Genomic DNA, 21,505 nt, shown 5'->3' on the forward strand with positions numbered 1-21,505 from the left:
AAAGTATAAAGGAAACTCATGTTCTCATTAACAAATAAAAAATAAAGAGCTAATAAAAATAATACTGCATAAGAACCAGTAATTGTCTTTCAACAATGGAATTACTCTCAGAAATCTAAGCAAATAAAGAATTGTTTGGATATTATATGGAGGGGCTCATATATTCAAAGGAAAAGCTACTGAAGTAGGCTTAGTAAAGTCCAAGAGTAATACAGCTCTGGGGATCTTGGTATTGAAACAAGTGTACATGCACCAGGATAAATCAGCTGGAGTCATTTTTAGTCTTGAGATCAATGTTTCATGTTTAGGGAAGAGCCTGTGGTAGGTTGGCCTACTCAAACCATGTGGATGTAGAGTAGGGAAATACTGATTTTACAAAACCTCTGACTATTACTAGAATAGTGAGAAAGATACGGAACAGCCCAAAGCAATAAAGTTATGTATAGATACTGTTATTCACCTATTTAAAATAATAAAGATAAATTGTATATAATTTAGGTATACTTATGTGTTGGCAGTAGCACTGTAAATCTCATCAATCTTTCAGGAGAGCCAATTTTTTATATGTAATATGTCCTAAAGAAAATTATTCACGTACAGTATTTCCCCAATAAAATACTCCTTGGGAAATGTGCTCCATGGAACTTGTCCCCTACTTCCTCTGTCCCTTATTTTATCAAAATATTCTGAGAAGTGATATTCATTACTTTGAATATGAAAAAAGTAATGGCCAATAAGACATGTCTAAGCAAATTGATTCTGCATAATATGAAATAGTAACTGTGAACAATGAAAGTCCCTCAAGAGAATGAGGCAGGAAAATGGGGTCCGGAGGCAGGGAACATAAGGAACATAAGGCCAATTCACACTTCAGCTATGACAGGAAATATCCTCTCTATAGGGTGTAAGCCAAGTAAATGACTTTGTAACTTTACTTCATCTTCTTCATTTACATAGGGCTTACTCCAAGTAACCAATGGAATCCTCTAGAGGGTATTTAAACTCCCCAAAATTCTTTAATGGGGCCCTTGAGTTCCTGTGCTGGGGCCAACTCCCACACTGTGGAGTATACTTTCATTTTCGATAAATCCCTTCATTCCTTCCTTATCTTTGTGCATTTTATCCAATTCTTTCTTCAAGACACCAAGAACCTGGACATAGTTAAACCTTTTCAGAACATAACTTTCCAGGTTTTATGTTAAAATTAAAACTGCTAAGAGTCGCCTTTGTAACATGCAATTGTGACTACTAGAAACAGTTATATATGCAAGGTATGTACGAACAGTAAACTGTGGTTTTTTTTTTTTTTTTCTGTAAAAGGTTATAAAAGGATTTTGCTTCGTTAAAATTTCTGAGTCATCATTTTGGCAAAATATATAATTTATGGTAATCTGGAATTCCAAAATCAAACTTCAGTTTCAAAATTCTCTTTCCAAATGCCTCGCTTTTTGGAATGATCAGAGAGCCCTTGAAAACATCCAGAAAAGAGGTAAACAGAATTGTTTGACATTTTTAAGTACATGGGATTGCCAAACTGAAGTTGAGTCTTCTTTAGGTTATATTTTTGTGAATAATGCTAATATATGTTCCAAAATTGTATGGGATTTCTAAAATTCTAATGTCTAAGTATTGTTATTATGGTATTGTAAACCACAGGAATAACCAAATTTCCTTGTCAGTGCTATGCACTTATTTGGAAAAACAACTGGTATTCAAGAGCATAGAAGTCTAATGTTGATTAAGCATGGATTCATGGAGAATCAGGTGGCCATCTTGTCTTTCCTGAGTCCTTAAAACTCTCATTATTAAAAGTTCTGCATTCCATGACTCACCATAGAAAAGATAAAATGATCCAGATTGAATACAATCTGTGTAGTGACTTCCAAATTACTAAAATAGTTTATTATCAGTGTTTGGTCCCATATACCTGGGAAAACAATTAAAGCTTCAGGTACATTTGGTCATCTGATGGGCCATTTAAACCTTTTTAAAAGGGATTTCATTCAATTGTTATTTTCCATGCATGTTTTCTGGTTGAATAGAAGTTTTCCCATGCAAGAATGCTGATGTTGTAACAGTAGATTATTAAGCAACGGTGTATTTTAACCAGTTGAAAAAGCTTCTTATGGTTTGGATCTTCTGAAAACATCAGTGAAAGACTGTCCTTGCCATCCAGACTACAACAAAAACTTTGGGACCTTGAACTTTGGGTTTATAATCACATAAATGAGAAGGGTCCCTCTACATTCTCAGAACTGTACACTCATTGGAACCCTTAATGTAGTACTAACCAGGGAAATTTCTTCAAAGAAGAAGATGGAATCCTTAATGTGAATAGCTTTTTCCAAGTTGACAGATGAAGACTTCTATCATGAAACTCTTATCTTTGAGTATTTTCTCTTGCTTATGCCTCTATAAACAATACAAGTGGAAAAGGGGTCTGTTATGTGCACTTATGGGATGTACTTTTATTTGTGAAGGAGTTACAGCCAGCCTTATACATGGATAAACTTATACTTGATAGATTAAAGATGAAGGCCCAATGTAGGTAAGAAACTTTAATGGTAGGTATGTTGCTTCATAATCAGTCAAAAACAAACACTGGTTGACTCCTCTTAACCCACATCATGGGTTAAAGAGAACATTGCCAGAAGGCCTTCACTCTTCTAAAAGGGATCATTTGTTAGTTCCTTTTTCCATGGTTTAAAGTAAAAGAGGCAATGATTAGAAATGTATTTCCCATGATAACGTCTATAGCAAATTCTACTGTAAAGACTACAGTTACACAACAGATTTTAAATTATTTTGTGAAAGTTATAGTAGAATTGGCTAAACAAAGAAGTAGCTGTGCAGCCGCTAACACTTGTAGCCTATGGAAAAATTCATCAAATGAAGATTATAGAAATTCAGTGGTAGGGGATTAACAAAGAGACTGCTTAGTTAAGTGAGCAAACTCTTTATCTAGCTCATTCTTTGATCCATTTGATTTTAGGAGGTTTGGCTTGTGGGAAACTTGGGTAAGCAGCATACTCCAAATTCTTTGTATTATCCTCGCAGTAGTCATAACAATAGTCTCCCTGGTGCACTGTATTTTCTCAAAGGTTTTAAATGCTTGCATGCAGCCATCTCTAGAATGTCATATGGTCTCTTTTCAACTGGAATGACAGGAGCTAAAAGAAATGTGCAACCATGAAGACACACTAACCTATGAATGATGTGTTGAGACAAGAAACCCAAAACGATGGTAACTGAGAATGGCACTAAGGCCCTAAGTTTTGGTCACACTCTCACCTAAGTGAGAACCTGACCAAAACGGGGGAGTTTTTTTTTTCTAAACAAAATTCTGAGGGCCATTGTTTTGGACTAAGCTCATTCTCTAGGCCCCAACAGACCAAACCAAACCAAAATGGAGTTGCTTGTGCATTAAGGAAAGACATCGGTTCTAGAACAAATCAGGTTTTACTTTTTTCTCCTGCAAATTTTTGTAACAAACATTTTTGATAACATAGGTATCCACCCCATGAAGTTCCCAATAAATCTTTTAACCAAATTCATTTCCTCTTGCCTAGAGACCATCAAGCTTCACATAATCATGCAACAAAGGTTCCAGCCGGTTCCAAGTGAAGACACCAGCCCTGGCCATCAAGAAGCTACCTTGCCTCCACCAGACAGAGCAGGGCGAGAGTTCCATGATCCTCAGTAGGTAGGGACTACACCCCAAGCCAGCATGAAGCAGACACAGAAAAAAGACCATTGGTTTCTCTGCCTCCCATAAAGATTTATGGGGTCACATCTCTCAGAGGGGAGATGAGGCAGGAAAAGAGGGTCTGGAGGCAGGGAACATAAGGCCAATTCACACTTCAGCTATGACAGGAAATATCCTCTCCATAGGGTGTAGGCCAAGTAAATAACTTTGTAACTTTACTTTATCCTCTTCATTTACATGGAATGTGCCCCAAGTAACCAATGGAATCCTCTAGCGGATATTTAAACTCCCTAAAATTATTTAACGGGGCCCTTGAGCCCCTGTGCTCGGGCCCACTCCCACACTGTGGAGTGTACTTTCATTTTCGATAAATCTCTTTATTCCTTCCTTTGTGCATTTTGTCCAATTCTTTCTTCAAGACGCCAAGAACCTGGACACCCTCCAGTGGTGACAAGAAGAGACTACAGATTTCTTCCTCATGAAAATAAGAAAACAACCAGGAACTTTCTGAAATTTCTGTAATATGTGAAGCAGAGGGAGTCAAGTTGAAAGAAAAGACCATTAATGCTGAAACACCTATGTTGTCATACTGGAAAAGGAAGGACTTTCAGAGAAATATGTAAATAATTTCCTCCCACTCTGTCCCAAGCCAAGGGAAGAAGTTTCTGAAAGTAAGAGCTTTGGGGAGGGAATTGTGTGAAAATTGGAAAGGGACAAAGAAGAATATTGGTGCGTCAAATGCACTTCAAAAGGTAAAGTGAGGAACTTAACATTACAGGTTCTTGATGACGTTAGTATGAAAATGAAACGAGGAAAAATCTCTAACTAGTTTTGTTTTGATAAAACACTCAGGAGTGAAAATCACTAAGGTTTTAGTATAAGCTTTTAGTATAACCCTACTAAATCACTAAGCTTTTAGTATAACCCTACTTTCAACTTATAACTTATAGCTCTTACCAAATGAAATCACTTCTAAGAAACCACAGCAGGGCCGCAGAAGAACCTGGCCACCAGAAGGTCTAGCTGCAGCATTTTACCCCCATGTTTGCTTATTCAGGAAATTCAATTCAATTCATTCATTGAATGGATTGAACTTTAATACTAAACCAGGCTCATTGCCACTTCCTGAGGATTGATCAGATGATCGTGAAAATCAATGAAATATTGATCTATACAATTGCTGAAGGAGTCCAATAAAAACAAATGTCAATATGACTCATTTGTTTTTATTTTTTAAATCAAGGGTGCATATAATAATTCCCTGAAAAGTTTTCTTAAAATACCCTGGATCATAGGCCTCTCTGGATTTCCTGATTCTGATTTGGGACATGCCAAGGTGTGTCAGGCAAGCACAGTTTTAGAAAATAAAAATCTCAGCATGTAATTATGAAGCATAACACATATTGAGAACTGCTGATGTAGATTATCACATGCAAGCATAAGTAGATTCAGTACAGAGGTTGATTCAGTACAGAGGTTGAGGTCCTCTGATTCAGTACAGAGGTTGAGGTCCCCAGGGAAAGGAAGTTGATGCCCATGCAAAAGATTACATTAATAATTTGTCTTGGACAGCTCAGGCTACCATAACAGAATACCATAGACTGCATGACTTAGAAATTTATTTTCTCACAATTCTGGAGGCTTGTTCAACTCCAAAATTTGTTTCCTGGTGAGGACCTTCTTCCTGACTTGCAGACAGCCACCTTCTCACTTTGTCTTCAAGTGGCAGGTTGGGGAGGGGGAGACAGAAAGTGGTGAGAGAAAGTGACAAAGAGATCTTTATTTTTTAAAATAAATCTACTAATTACATCATGAAGACTCCACCCTCATGACCTTCTATGACATTAATTACTTCTAAATGACTCATCTTCAGATAGCATCATATTGGGGATTATGGCCTCACATATGAATTTGGGAGAGAGGGGGATATAAATAAGTTCATAGCATAGTTTAATTTGTATTATCAGTGTGATTCAAGATGTTGTTAAATTATCCAGAGTAGGTTGTAGTATAAAATGAACTATCAGAGTAACTTTTAGATAAAAACAGTGCAGAAAATTCTAGCACCATGCTTGAAAATGAATGCAATAGAGAAAAAGTTATAAAGAGAGAAAAACTATAGAAAAAAATTATCAATTTGGGGAAAAAATAGGAAGAAGGAAAAAGCAAGAAAGCAATATGAATATAATATATTGAAAATGACAGAAAAACTAATATCAAACACACATGTAATTATAACAAATAAGTATAGGTTAAATAGAAGTGTGTTTTTTATTTAAAGAAACATACTGCATAAAAAGGATTTTAAAAAAGAGATAAAGGTATAAAATTCATCTAACATAAGTAATTTGATGAGTGTTCAAATTTGGTTTACCGTTTTGTTTCTGCAAAATTTTAACAACAGAAGATAGATTAAATAATTAAGTAATTGGCCGGGCGCGGTGGCTCATGCCTGTAATCCCAGCACTTTGGGAGGCCGAGGCGGGCAGATCACAAGGTCAGGAGATCGAGACCACAGTGAAACCCCGTCTCTACAAAAAATACAAAAAACTAGCAGGGCGAGGTGGCGGGCGCCTGTAGTCCCAGCTACTCAGGAGGCTGAGGCAGGAGATGGTGTGAACCCGGGAGGTGGAGCTTGCAGTGAGCCGAGATCCCGCCACTGCACTCCAGCCTGGGCGGCAGAGCGAGACTCCGTCTCAAAAAAAAAAAAAAAAAAAAAAGATTAAATAATTAAGTAATTAATAAGAGACTATTATACAGCTATAATTAAGGTCAGATTATAAATATGTGTATAAACATGAAAAGATATCCCTGGCATACTGATGAGTTAACAACTGACTATATAGCAGTAGTTATAATTGGCTTTCATGGAATAAAACTAAAAATAATGCTATTTGATTGATGCAGAATATGTGTAAAGACTTTTGATGTTCTTTTACATGCACATCTATTGAATTTTCATGTCATACATGTACTATTTCTTTTAGGATAAGTAAACACAAAAATATTTTTATCACAAAATATGAAGAACCAATAAATTATGAAGAGTAAACATAGAACAGATGAATAAAATAAAAATCACCTATGATCCTTCCAGAACTACAGGCAGTAATAATATTTCACTGAACCATACTGTGTTAATCTCTGTGTTACCAGTGCCTAACACAGAGCCTGATATACAATACATGTGCAATACATATTTGTTAAATGGAACTGAACTAAGATCCCACCATGAACATTTATGTAAAATATCATGTTAATAAGGTTCTATATACTGCTTACAATATTTGTTGTGATTGCAATTATGTAGCCAAGTATAGATATGTATACACTGTTAATAAACACTGAAAGAGAATCAGGAGTAATGGGAATATTTGGAATACTGTATTATTTTAATCAAAAAACATTTATACAGTTTTTGTCTGGTCCTATTCTATATGCTTACAGTAGTAATAAAGGCAGCCAGGTTCCTACCTTCCTGGATCCTGCAATCTAATAAAGAGACATAGGAGAAATAAAGAAATAATAAAGGAGATAATTACAGATTGGTGTAAATTCTATAACAAATAACCAAGGAGGGCCATTATAGGACACATGTGCTGGGGGAGAAATTTAAAGGAATAAGTACAAAGGCTTTACAATGATGGCACAGTCAAAGAAAATTCACTAGAATTAGCTATCAGTGCTCTAGGGGAGAGGAAAAGGAGCTGAAGTAAAAGAAATGGGAAGATAACAGGTAATCCAGGTATTTGTACTCACAATAAAATATTTGAATTTTGTTCAATATGTAATTAGAAACCACTGAAGGATTTAACACAGTGACGTAATTTGGTTTACATTTTGACCTTCTTAAAACATATACATTTTAATAAGATCATGCTGGCTCTTCTGTGAGTTTAAAAGATTTTGAGAGGTAGAAGCAAGGGTGGAAAATAAGAGATCAGTAAGGAAATTACAATAGTCCAAGTAAAGGATGATGTTTTTGATCAGATGGAAGCAATGGAGAAGGAAATACATGGACAAATTAGAGATGTATGTGAGAGAAGCTGGGCTTACACCTGTAATCCCAGCACACTGGGAGGCCCAGGTGGGTGGATCATGAGGTCAGGAGTTCGAGACCAGCCTGGCCAAGACGGTGAAACCTCGCCTCTACTAAAGTTAGCCAGATGTGGTAGTGCTCCTGTAATATGTAGCCATGACTCTCTACAAAAATTAGCCAGATGTGGTGGCGCGCCTGTAGTCTCAGCTACTCAGGAGGCTTAGGCTGGAGAATCGTTTGAACCTGGGGGGTGGAGTTGCAGTAAGCCGAAATGGCAACACTGCACTCCAGCCTGGGCTACCGAGTGAGACTCAGCCTCAAAAAAAAAAAAAAAAAAGGATGTATGTGAGAGGTACCCAGGGTTATCTAACTGTTGGTTGTAGAAAATGAGGACAAGAAAGGAAATAAGCACATAGAAGAATTTACTGGAATATAAAGGCAGGGAAAGAAGAGCAAGTTTTACTAGATAAAAATCACAATTTATTTTAGAAATGTTGGATTTGTGATCCCAATTAGATATTCGAGTGGAATGCCAAGTAGACTATCTCGATTTCAGTGCTAGTGCCTGGCCTGTGGATATAAATTTGGGAACTATGACCACCTAAAGTCATGAGACTAGATGCTATGCTTTTTTTTTTTTTTTTTTTTTTTTCCCCTATGGGACAAAAACAAAACCAAAAACTCTAGCTAATACTTATACAGATATGTATATATTTGATAAAGTTAAAAACCAGATTTGATAATTTTATTCATTGGCTGTCATACATTGCTTTGCACATATTGGGCTAAAAATAGTTGTTTTATGATAATATGAATAAATTTTACTTTTATAGAGAAGACTTTTTAGGCATACTTATAGCATTTTAAAAATATATTACTCTATCACTGAACAATTCATAAACATGACTCCACAAATTATTTTTCTGACACTTATCTGAATAATCTAGTCCTTTTTTTTCCAATAAAATACATACCAAGGAACATCTGTGTAGGTTTGAAAGGCACAGGTAATACTTTTACCATTATGGCAGACTCCTGCTTTGCACTCGGTAAAATCTACTCCTGAGAGCAAAGCCCTTAGATGTGTTCATATGTAATTTCTCCCTTGTGATTTGGAGGCCATCTCCCAAGATGACTTCCCAATGGTCCCCTTCAGTTCTCTATTTGGTCGGCACCAAAACACCATCACAAATCACTTTCATATCTCCCTTTCACTTTACTCAGCAATTGGACACAAAATGGTTTTGTTGTTGTTATTGTTACTGAAAAATACACATCAGATTAATTCCTTGGTATAGAACCACTATGTTGCTGCAGGTTTATCTATTAATCTTTATTCTCTGAAAAACAATGACACATTTAGGTATTTCAGTTCTAACAATCTTCAGAAAAAGATTTATTTTTCTTTTGTGACAAAAAAATGTCAATATCTAATACAAAGTTAAAGCTTTGGAAAAATCTTTAGTGGAAATCTTTTGTGGCAAAATCTTTAGTACACAGGCTTATCATTTGTTTAAGCAATAATACCAAAACCTTTCCTGAGGCATAAATTTGCCCCATGTTTATGAAAATATGCCACGATTTATGAAGAACTTGAAACTAGCTTATCTCCAATATTTTGAGCCATCCTTTTCATTCTAGATTTGCAAACCAAAGCGTATATTACAAATCATGAATGTTCCAATATGCTTCTACTCCATTCTTGAACATGCCAGAGCTTTAGTTCCAAAGAGGAATATTTTCTTTTATTTTTATTTAATAGAAGAGAAGAGAATCTTGTGACTGACGTATTTATTACTACAGCAAATTTGGCAAAACGTTTTTCTTAGAGGAAGATTTAAACATTCATGAATGTAACTTTGGTTATGAAGTTAAATTTTTGCTCTGTGTTGAAAATAATGTTGGCATAAATATAAATCAGATTATCATCGAAAAACTTTCTAAATTATTCATATATGAGTATTTTAAATAATAAAATATTGTTATGGTTAAGCTTCAATTGATATACAAGTTTATCCATTACATTAGATTTAACTATTAATGGGCAAGAATACATTATTCAATGATAAGTAATGAAGAATAAGCTATTAAACTGTAAAAAGTATAGTACTTTATAATTTATTTTTTGAAATTAAAAAAAATTGTGCTCCTAACTAGTCCGACACTGAATGATTTTTTCGCCCTCTACAGTGCTCAGTGTGCCTGCTGCCTGTGTTAGTGATGTGGTTTATCCTGCAGAGTCCCTTATTGAAAAGACCTTGAGTGTCTATAGCTCTATTACATTTTCGCTCTCTGATGGCATAACCATCAATAACTACAACCCACTGATTTTATCACCTTTTTGCTTCCCTCTTAAGCCAGCTTAAATTCCATGGCCAGTTACTATAATGTCTTCCTTTCCTATAATTTCAACTCCCTTGTCTTGCTCTTGCCCTTGTCTTTGCCACATTGACTTGGCAAAATACAAGCTCTGGTTTTACCTACAACCCCTAAACTGAAAGTAAAAACAACAGCAAAAATAAACACACTACAATGTGGCTTGCTTTTACTTTAAATTCGAAGGCAATAACCTCAAGGAAGCTCTTAAGGCTGCCCAGCAATCACACTCCATTGCACTGGTACAATACTCTCCTGTCGTCATAGACAATAGCTGGTAGTCTTTCCTTAAACTACTCACAATTTTTCCCATCCTATTTTCTGAGAATATAGAGGCAGTCAGAAGAGAGTATTCTAAACTCTTACCCTCATAGCTACCAAACAACTAGCATCTGTACCCTTTCCTTCCTTTACAATAGATTAATTATTGTTGCCAAAAATAAAAACCATATCCTCCACTGTGCCCTTTCACCCAGTCAAGGACATTGTTCAGCAGCCTTCTGCTTCTGGACTATTGCTTACTTCCCCTCTTTACTGGATCATTCCCATCAGCATTCACATGTCTTACAATTTCTCCCATTTAAAAAAACAAAAATAAAAATGATTTTCCATTTAACTACACATAGAGAGTATGTTTTTGCTCCTATTGATAACAATAGGAAAAAGTGGTCTATATTTACTTTCTTAACCTTTTCTGTTCCTTTTCAAACTTATACCAGCCAGGCTTTCATCCTCACAACTCCATGGAAAATGTTCTTTTGAGTGTCACCAATGTCTTCCACGTTGAGAAATCCAGTGTTTATTTCCCAGTCTTCAACTGGCTTGACCTCAGCAGCATTCGACACAGATGATTAATCTGCTTCCTGAAACATTCTTTTCACTTCCTATACACAAGACACATTTTCACACGGCATTTTGTTTTACTTCATGGCCACTTCATCATATTCTCCACTGGTTTCTCCCCCAATCAGCTTACTTTGTTGTGCTCCTGGGATTTCAGATTTTGAATCTCCTCTCTTAGCATCTCTAATAAATACAGTAGTCCCCCACTTATCCATGGTTTCACCTTCCACAGTCTCAGTTACCCATGGTTTACAGGGTCTGAAAATATTAACTGAAAAAATCCAGATAAATCCAGATATAAACAATTCATAAGTTTTAAGTTGTGCTGTTCTGGGTAGCATAATGAAATCTCTCACCCTCTGGCTCCATCCCTTCTGGGATATGAATCATCCCTTTGTCCAGTGTGTATACAATAACTACACTACCATTAGTCACTTAGTAGCTGTCTCAGTTATCACATTGATAAACAACCTCATAGACACATTGTTAGGTTATTGCTGTGAGATGAGGCATCTACTGAGGGTCTTGGAATGTATCTCCCATGGATAAGGGGGCAGGAAACTACTGTAAAGTGGTTGATTGTCTTTTATTCTAGGGTTTTAAATGTTTGTACAGTGATGACTTCAAAAATTGTAATCCAGACCTTCCCTTTGGACTTCAAATTTTCATAGCTATCTGCTGGCTTAATGTAATGACTAGAGGTCCAAAAGCCATCTCCAACTTAATATACCAAAGCCCATATGTTGATTTCCCCTTCCCTCACCCTGCTTATCCTGATGTTTTCTCCATCGAAATAAATATGATCTTTCAGTTGCTCAGGCTTAAAAAGCAGCTACCTCTCTTCTCTCATTCCCTACATCTAACCTATCAGCAAAACTTGTCAGCCATTGTGAAGGCAAATAAAAATTTAAAATAAGAGAAAAGGAGAGACTTCTCCCCACCTCCAACCTTTTTTCTTGGGAGTATTTACTTTAGAAAACTAAACTTGCAATTGTAAGTACTTTCTCCTCCTTTTGAAATGAATGTATATCATTTTGAAAACTAATTAAGATCTTTGTCAGTTTTATGACCCAAGAATGTCTTTTCTCAAGCATCTGGAAGCCATCTCTTTGAAATGTACCATTCAGGACATAGGTAGGCATGGGCAAAGACTTCATGTCTAAAACACCAAAAGCAACGGCAGCAAGAGCCAAAATTGACAAATGGGATCTCATTAAACTAAAAAGCTTCTGCACAGCAAAAGAAACTACCATCAGAGTGAACAGGCAACCTACAGAATGGGAGAAAATTTTTGCAATCTACTCATCTGACAAAGGGCTAATATCCAGAACCTACAAAGAACTCAAACAAATTTACAAGAAAAAAACAAACAACCCCATCAAAAAGTGGGCAAAGGATATGAACAGACATTTCTCAAAAGAAGACATTCATACAGCCAACAGACACATGAAAAAATGCTCATCATCACTGGCCATCAGAGAAATGCAAATCAAAACCACAATGAGATACCATCTCACACCAGTTAGAATGGCGATCACTAAAAAGTCAGGAAACAACAGGTGCTGGAGAGGATGTGGAGAAATAGGAACACTTTTACACTGTTGGTGGGATTGTAAACTAGTTCAACCATTATGGAAAACAGTATGGTGATTCCTCAAGGATCTAGAACTAGATGTACCATATGACCCAGCCATCCCATTACTGGGTATATACCCAAAGGATTATAAATCATGCTGCTATAAAGACACATGCACACATATGTTCATTGCGGCACTATTCACAATAGCAAAGACTTGGAACCAACCCAAATGTCCATCAGTGACAGACTGGATTAAGAAAATGTGGCACATATACACCATGGAATACTATGCAGCCATAAAAAAGGATGAGTTTGTGTCCTTTGTAGGGACATGGATGCAGCTGGAAACCATCATTCTTAGCAAACTATCACAAGAACAGAAAACCAAACACCGCATGTTCTCACTCATAGGTGGGAACTGAACAATGAGATCACTTGGACTCAGGAAGGGGGACATCACACACCGGGGCCTATTATGGGGAGTGGGGAGGGGGGAGGGATTGCATTGGGAGTTATACCTGATGTAAATGACGAGTAGTTGGGTGCTGACGAGTTGATGGGTGCAGCACAGCAACATGGCACAAGTATACATATGTAACAAACCTGCACGTTATGCACATGTACCCTAGAACTTACAGTATAATAAAAAAAAAAAAAAAAAAACAGTAAGGAAGATAACAACCCCAGATTCCAGCTTCTATGGGAAGATAAGGGGCTAACCTAGGTGGACATATTACTCTAAGTAGTGGAATACTTCCTATTGTAAAGATATACATTAGTTTTTCCTCTGAATAAGTCCAATTAACTAATGCAGATTATCACCCCAATTACTAGGCTGGCTTTAGGATAAACTACGACAAATTATGCTGTCAAATCTTTCTGAAAAACTCATAGTTATCGTTTATTTTGAAAATATGTATGTAATGACTTGGGTCTGCTTGGCTGTATAAAAGGCTAAGGATTTTTTGCATTTGCAATCTCTTAGCAGATTGTATTAAACATCACATTCTGATTTAAACTTATTCAATAATAAAACTCTTTTCTTACTCTAGTCCCTTTGTGGAAAGAATTTTTAAGTTGGGTGGAAGTAGTGACTGTATGAAGCAACTACCACTGCAGGACCAAAAAAGAATATTAAAGAAAACAGCAATCTTGGAGTCCAAAGTTATATTTTAATAAAAGGTAAGGATAGGCAATGGTTTTTCAATGTTGGCTAGGAAGAAAACGTGTAGAAGAGTAAACCAAATAATTTAGACATTCCATATAATGTTATGCCAGTTCATCATATTGGTCATATTATTGTGATGAAGTCTCCTGAGAAGCAGGTAACAAGTATTTAAATGTTTTAGTGAAACATATGCACACTAGATGTTGATAGATCAAATTATGAAAAACCAAGCTACTCTATCACATTGAATTTTCTGGTTGTCCAATGCAATAGAGTGCTTGTTTCCTCACTACTTAAGCAACAAATTATGTTTTCTTACTTTTGAGTTTTTGCTTTTCTGATATAAGAAAAATGGTAGAGTACTTTTAATTTGAATTTCTTTTTTCATGACTGAATTTTGGATATCTTCAGGTGTTTAAAAGCCGTTTTTATAGCTTTTTCTGTGAATTTTTTATTGTATGTTTTCTCCATTTTTTCCCTCAGGTTTTTGGTTGTTTTTGCTTTTTTTTTTCAATTTTAAAGAACAATATAAGTTTCCAAACTTTTAAAAATTTTATATAGTTCTACTTATACTAAGAAAAGACATATTAAAGAGCTTGCTTTCACACCTGGGCCAAAAACCTAAAGGAGGAGCATACAATGTCCTTGGCTTATATGGTAGATATTACAAGGTAAAGAAAGAACTTCATGAGAAAAAAACTGAAACTCTTTGATCAACTTCTCCCTTCCACCTGAAAATTCTTCTAATGATAGATATGGGACTTTGGGATACTAATTAACACAAGAGAATATTTCCCTTGTAGAGTCCAAACATAGTTTACATATAGCTACTTTGTATGGTAAATTGATATAGTTAGTTGTTTGCTGAAGGTATTTTTTTCTGGAGGATTCAGCTATTTTCTGGACAATATAAGCAACATTAAAAATAATATTTATGCCGGGCACACTGGCTCACGCCTGTAATCCCAGCACTTTGGGAGGTTGAGGCGGGTGGATCACGAGGTCAGGTGTTCAAGACCAGCCTGGCCAACATAGTGAAACCCTGTCTCTACTAAAAATAAAAATAATCAGCTGATCATGGTGGCAAGTGCCTGTAATCCCAGCTATTTGGGAGGCTGAGGCAGGAGAATCACTTGAACCTGGGAGATGGAGGTTGCAGTGAACCGAGATTGTACCACTTCACTCCAGCCCGAGGAACAGTGTAAGACTCCGTCTCAAAAAATATATATATACATATATTTATGTATATCTTTGAGATGACTCACTCCCTCTGAAAAATGCAGTGATGAACTCATCCAGTATTTAAACAGGAGCTAATCTGCAAATTGTGTGAAGCTTAACCCATATAGTTGAATCCTGGCATGAAGTCATACGTTTTTGTGGTTTGCAAACTCAAAATTATCTATATGTTAAGAAATACATCAAGAATCTCTATACTTAATAGGCAAATACATGATGTGGTTAGCCTCTAACCACATTTCTAGACCTTATTTTTTTCTTCTATTTCTCAGTGGATTTATTTGAAGGCATATCCTGGAAACAGAAGTAAAAAGCGGTTAGGCCATATCCAATTAATGTCATATGTCTTATAAGGGTAGGACCAGATATCTAAGCCAGATACTGATTACAAAATCTATGAGACAGTACTGCACAAAAGAGATAATGAGATAAAAGGACACGTGAGCAAAATTTGAGGGTAGGACATTTCATGATTCATCACTGAAATGACAATCATTAACATCAACCTAACAAAATTTTGGTAATCTGTTGTGCATTGCTTTGTGCTTGATAGTTTGGTAAATAAAGAAACGAACATGGCAGAGGCCTTGTTCTTGCTCTAAAGGATGCAACACTAGGTACATGAAACAACTGAAAAGAACTTTAATGCAAGGCATAGTCTGTAGTAAATTCGTGACAAACACATGACAATTCATAATAAGGAAATACTATTATTAATAGGGAGAATTATGAAAGTATTATAAAATGGGTAACAGAGACACAGACTCTCAACAGAAAGAGACATGAAGGGAAAGAATGAATAAACTATACTAGGTAGGAAAATATGAAAATGTATAGGAAATTGTGAATACTTTGCTTTTACTGGAGTTTGAATACATGTGAATAGAATATGGTTGTCATAGGTAGTTGTATAATTTTGAAGGCCTTTGAATGTCAAGCTGAATATTGTATCTTTAAATTGGAAGACAATAGAGAAGCAAAGTTTAAAAATGCAAAGACACATGATATGAGATGTGAAGTGCCCTAAGCAATGTAGAAACCTGAAGACAATTTAAACTATTACAATCTAGGTAAACAGTAATAGGCACTTTGTCTAGATCATGGATCAAAAATTTTAAAAAGGAGAATATCTGTTTCATGAATATTCCCATTTTGAGATCTATGGTTCTTGATCACCAGTAAGACACATAGGTAAGGAAAAGAGACAAAGCTGGAAGATGAAGTGAAGAAAACTATTGACCATAATTTAAGAAGAATATGACTTGTTACAGTAGATGAGAAACAACGAATCGTTTCCAAGTCAATATTGGTCCTTCTGTTGTTGTTGTCCATATTTACCTTAACTTAACAATATTATTACTGTGTATTTTCTTAATTGGTTTGGATTACACTTTAAAATATTTCCTGTGTAATGATAGTGCAAACACTGTCCAATAAATTATGAGGAAGTAGTATAAGAAAAATGAAAGGTAATGTAACACTTTGTAGAACAACTAGATCTTGCCATTCTTCCTAAGCGTTTTTTTTACATCATTACAAACTGCATAAAAATCATATTTTTAAAACAATCATATTTAGATAAAATTGAAAAATAACCCACACATAAAGTGAACATTTGGTAAATGTTGACATATATATACTCATTTTACCATCATCACGATCAAGATAATAAACATATCCATCACTCCCAAAATATTCCTTTTGTCCTTTTGTAGTTGTGACTGAGGCTTTTTTTTTAATATCCCCAAATCTTATCTACCTCAGTAAATATACTATATACACTATAGAAATGTATATTTTGCTGTCTTAGACTTCAGTGCTCTATAAATGTAAATTAGGTGAGGTGGTATACTTAATTTTTTATTTGTTCTGTCAATTATTGAGAAAAATGTTGAAATTAGTATCTAAAACTGTGGATTTGATTATTTCTACTATTTAAAAGGCTATTGTTACAGCCTTTTAAAGTGACCCCTTTATCATTATGAAACAAACTTCTTTATTTCTGGTATGTTCTTTGCTCTTAAAATTACTTTGAAGATAATATAGACGTTGAAAATTCATTTTATTTAGTGTCTGCATAGTATATTGTTTATTATCTTTTTACTTTTAACCATTTTGTGTTTTTTTATATTGGAAGTGAATTTCCCAAAAGATTCATATACTCTGGTCTTGCCTTTTATCCAATCTCTCTGAAGGATTTCCTTGAACATTTCTTGCATTTCTTGTAGTGTGAGTCTGATTGTGATAGATTATATCCACTTTTGTGTGACTGAATGTCTTTATTTTGCATCCATTTTTGAAAGACATTTTTACTTGGTGTCTTAGTTATCTCAGGCTACCACAACACAATCCCATAGACTGGGTAGCTTAAATAACAGAAAATTACTTTCTAACATTTCTGGAGGTTGGAAATCCAAGATAAAGGCACCAGCATGGAGATCTTCTGGTGAGTGATCTCTCCTTGAGTAGTAAGATGGCTGCCTTCTTGCTGGATTCTCACATGGTAAAGAGAGGGGAGCAGAGAGAGAGAGAGAGACAGAGAATGCTCTGGCACTCTTAAAAGAGAAGTAAGTCCACCATGAGGGCCCCATCTTCATGACGTCATCTAAAACTAATTATCTTTCAAAGGCCCCAACATGAATGGATGTTGAATTTTACCAAAAGCCTTTTCTACATCCATTTAGATAATCATGTGGTTTTTGTCTTTAGTTCTGCTTATGCAATGGATCACGTTTATTGGTTTGTGTTATGTTGAACCAACCTTGCATCCCAGGGATAAATCCTACTTGATACCTAGGAATACAGCTAACTAGGGAGGTGAAAGATCTCTACAAGGAGTACTACAAATGACTACTCTAAGAAATCAGAGATGACACAAACAAGTGGAAAAACTTTCCATGCTCATATATAGAAAGAATCAGTACTGTGAAAATGGCCATACTGCCCGAAGCAATGTATAAATTCAATGCTATTCCTATTAAACTACCATTGGGATTTTTTCACAGAACTAGAAAAAACTGTTTAAAAATTCATATGGAACCTAAAAAGAGCCCAAATAGCCAAGGTAATCCTCAGTAAAAAGAACAAAGCTGGAGGCATCATGCTGCCCGACTTCAAACTATGCTACAGGTCTACAATAACCAAAACAGCATAGTACTGGTACAAAAGCAGCCACATAGACCAATGGAACAGAATAGAGAACCCAAAATTAAGACTACACACCTACAACATCTGATCTTTGACAAACATGACAAAAACAAGCAATGAGGAAAGAATTCCCTATTCAGTAAATGTGCTGGGATATCTTGCTAGCCATATGCAGAAGATTACAACTGGACCCCTTTCCTACATGATATACAAAAACTAACTCAAGGCAGATTAAATACTTAAATATAAAACCCAAAACTATAAAAACCCTGGAAGACAACCTGGGAAATGCCATTCAGGACATACACATGGGCAAAGATTTCATGAAAAAGACACCAAAAGCAATCACAACCAAAGCAAAAATAGACAAAAGGTACCTAATTAAACTAAAGAGCTTCTTCACAGCAAAAGAAACTATCAACAAGCAGACAACCTACAGAATGGGAGAAGATTTTTGCAAACTATGCATCTGACAAAGTTCTAACATTCAGCATCTATAGCCAACTTAAACAAATTTACATTTAAAAAATCATTAAAAAGTGAGCAAAGATCACAGACAAGACACTATTCTAAAGAAGGCAAGGCATACATGTGGCCAACAATCATATGAAAAAATGCTCAACATCACTGGTCATTGGAGAAATGCAAATCAAAACCACAGTGAGATACCATTTCATACTAGTCATAATGGCTATTACTAAAAAGTCCAAAAATAATAGATGTTGGTGAGGTTGTGGAGAAAAAAGGAACGCTTACACTGTTGGTGGGAGTGTTAATTATTCAATCATTGTGGAAGACAGTGTGGTCATTCCTCGAAGACCTAAAGACAGAAATACCATTTGACTCAGCAACCCTATTACTTGGTATATACCCAGAGGAATATAAATTGCTCTGTTATAAAGACACAAGCACGCATATATTCATTGCAACACTATTCGCAATAGCAAAGACATACAATCAAACCAAACGCCCATCAATGATAAACCAGATAAAGAAAATGTGGTACATATACACCATGGAGTACTATGCAGCCATAAAAAAGAACGAAAAGTTCCTCTGCAGGAACATGGATGGGGCTGGAGGCCATTACCTTTAGCAAACTAATATAGGAACAGAAAGTCAAATACTGCGTTTTCCTGCTTATAAGTGGGAGCTAAATGATGACACATTGGACACATAAAGGGGAACAACACACGCTGGAGCCTATTGCAGGGTGGAGAGTAGGAGGAGGGAGAGGATTAGGAAAAATAACTAATGGGTACTAGGTTTAGTACCTGGGTGATGAAATAATCTGTACAACAAACTCCCATGACACAAGTTTACTTAAGTAACAAGCCTGCACATGCACCCTTGAACTTAAAATGAAAGTTACAAAAATAAAAAATTTTAAGAACTCCATTTTTATAAAATAGTAGAATCCTAGAATCAGCTTGGAGGACATTGGAGTCATAATCTAATCTAATCTTGCCTTATGGCACGGATGGCAAATTCAAATGCATATGAGTATCACGCATGCAGGTAATATAAATGTCTCCTTTTATCTGACCCATTTCATTGAATAAGCAAACCCAATGATAAAGTGATAGTGGCCTTGGTGAACTCGAAAAAGCATGCCCAGTATAAAATCCAAAGAAGCAGTGGATTGTTGATATGAGAAGTATGGGCACAGGATAACCAAGTCTGACTTTTCAAAATTAACAGGGAATATACTCTGTGTGTGTGTGTGTGTGTGTGTGTGTGTGAGTTCTCAAGTTTCTAACTTTGAATCAAAGATTATTTTTTCTTCTGCACTGTGTGTGGGCCAAACAGCACAATTGTGGGCCACTAATTTGCACGCCTTTAACTTATATAGGAAAACTAACTTCCTCCATTTTCTGGAACACATGCTGCACAGAGATGAGACTGAAACATTCAGGCAAAAGTGGAAGACCAAGCCAATCATCTGTGGAAGGGAAGATTAAACCTACATTGTAATAAAACAACCCTAATATTTAGACCCAAGAAGAAAAATTTTGAAAGTATTTTCTCCAAATAGCTTCATGTTTGTTCGCCTATAATTTAAAGGCTGATGATTGGATTGTTTTATCCATAGGCAAATAAATGCAGCTCTTTGCTTTTCAGAGATGGCATCCTAAAATAAAACTAATCATTTTTAAATTAAAAAACTTTCTGAATACATTAAAATATTCCTTAATATAATATTACTAGGTGAATGATGTGTCCTTTTACTTATTCCATAGTGAAAATATTGCTTTTCTAGAGATAGCTAATAGAAGAGAATAGAAATTTATTTTGTGAACTATGAATCTTCCCAAGACACTATGCCTGAAAAGTGTAGCTTTATTTCAAAGCAATGTATAAACCTTGGCCAAAATTAAGTGATCTCTAATTTACTGAAAGAAATTTAAAATATATCACTATTTTGAGCAAGGTTAGTCACTTTTTTCAGGAATGCACTTTAAGAGAATAAAAATGAGTCATGTTAATTTCTAGCTAAAGAATGATGAAATATTAAACAATTTTCTAGATATTTTAAGTAGAAAATTAATTTGTCTCTTTAATTTCAGCACACATTTTAAGTTTGGTAAGTGATGTAGTTTGGACATTTGTCCCCTCCAAATCTCATGTTAAATTTTGATCCCAAATGTTAGAGATGGGGCCTAATGGGAGGTGTTTAGCTCGTGGAGGCAGAGTGCGTCCTCACTTTATTAGTTCCCAGGAGAACTGATTCTTATAAAGTGTCTGGCACCTCTCTCCCCATGCTTTTCCTCTATAGCCATGTGATCCCTACTGCCTTTCACCTTATGCCATAAGTGCAAGCTTTCTGAAGTCCAAGAAACAGACGCTGACACCACAGATTCTAGTACAGCCTGCAAAAATGTGAGCCAAGGCCTTTATAAGGCCAAGTTATCTCAAACTTTATCAGAATTAGTTGTAGTAATAATTTCATATTGAGAAATTTTATTTTTTTCCCAGGCTGGTTGTGATTATTTGGTATCCAACCCCAGCAGTTGTGTAATGCTTATTTCTAATGCCACCCCTGTTACAGAGAAAAGTGGCAGTAGAGAATGTAACTTGTTCTTCACCGATTCCTTCCAATGCTTGTGATGCTTCTGTAGCATTTAAGAGAATTCATACCATAATATGATTTATACAAGCCAGATGTTGTGATTCTTATTGCTTTTTTCTCCTCATCTATGTGTACTAACTTCATTTCTCATGTGCATGCTAGCTAAATAGACTACCCATTTTGCTTTCAGATTTGTTCTCTACCAATGCCCTGTACTCGTAACAGGAAACTGCCTTCTGGATTTGTGGAAAGTTCACCAGTAGGAAGCTCCTATGGCAACTGGGAGGGGTAAGAGTAGGGGAGAAACGTAGTATCCCACCATTTGCTGTGGCACCTAG

The 21,505-nt window shown here is 35.7% G+C and overlaps 1 long non-coding RNA gene across 1 annotated transcript; it reads left to right on the forward strand.

The window, feature by feature from the left end:
• Positions 1-1,326: 1,326 nt before the first annotated feature.
• Positions 1,327-4,742, forward strand: LOC126958758 (uncharacterized). The gene is made up of 3 exons (XR_007727285.1): positions 1,327-1,489; positions 3,570-3,703; positions 4,126-4,742. It is a non-coding gene; the product is annotated as an uncharacterized LOC126958758 (long non-coding RNA).
• The last annotated feature ends 16,763 nt before the right edge of the window (positions 4,743-21,505 follow it).

Source organism: Macaca thibetana, chromosome 7 (genome assembly GCF_024542745.1).
Source record: "Macaca thibetana thibetana isolate TM-01 chromosome 7, ASM2454274v1, whole genome shotgun sequence".
Taxonomy (NCBI): Eukaryota; Metazoa; Chordata; class Mammalia; order Primates; family Cercopithecidae; genus Macaca; species Macaca thibetana.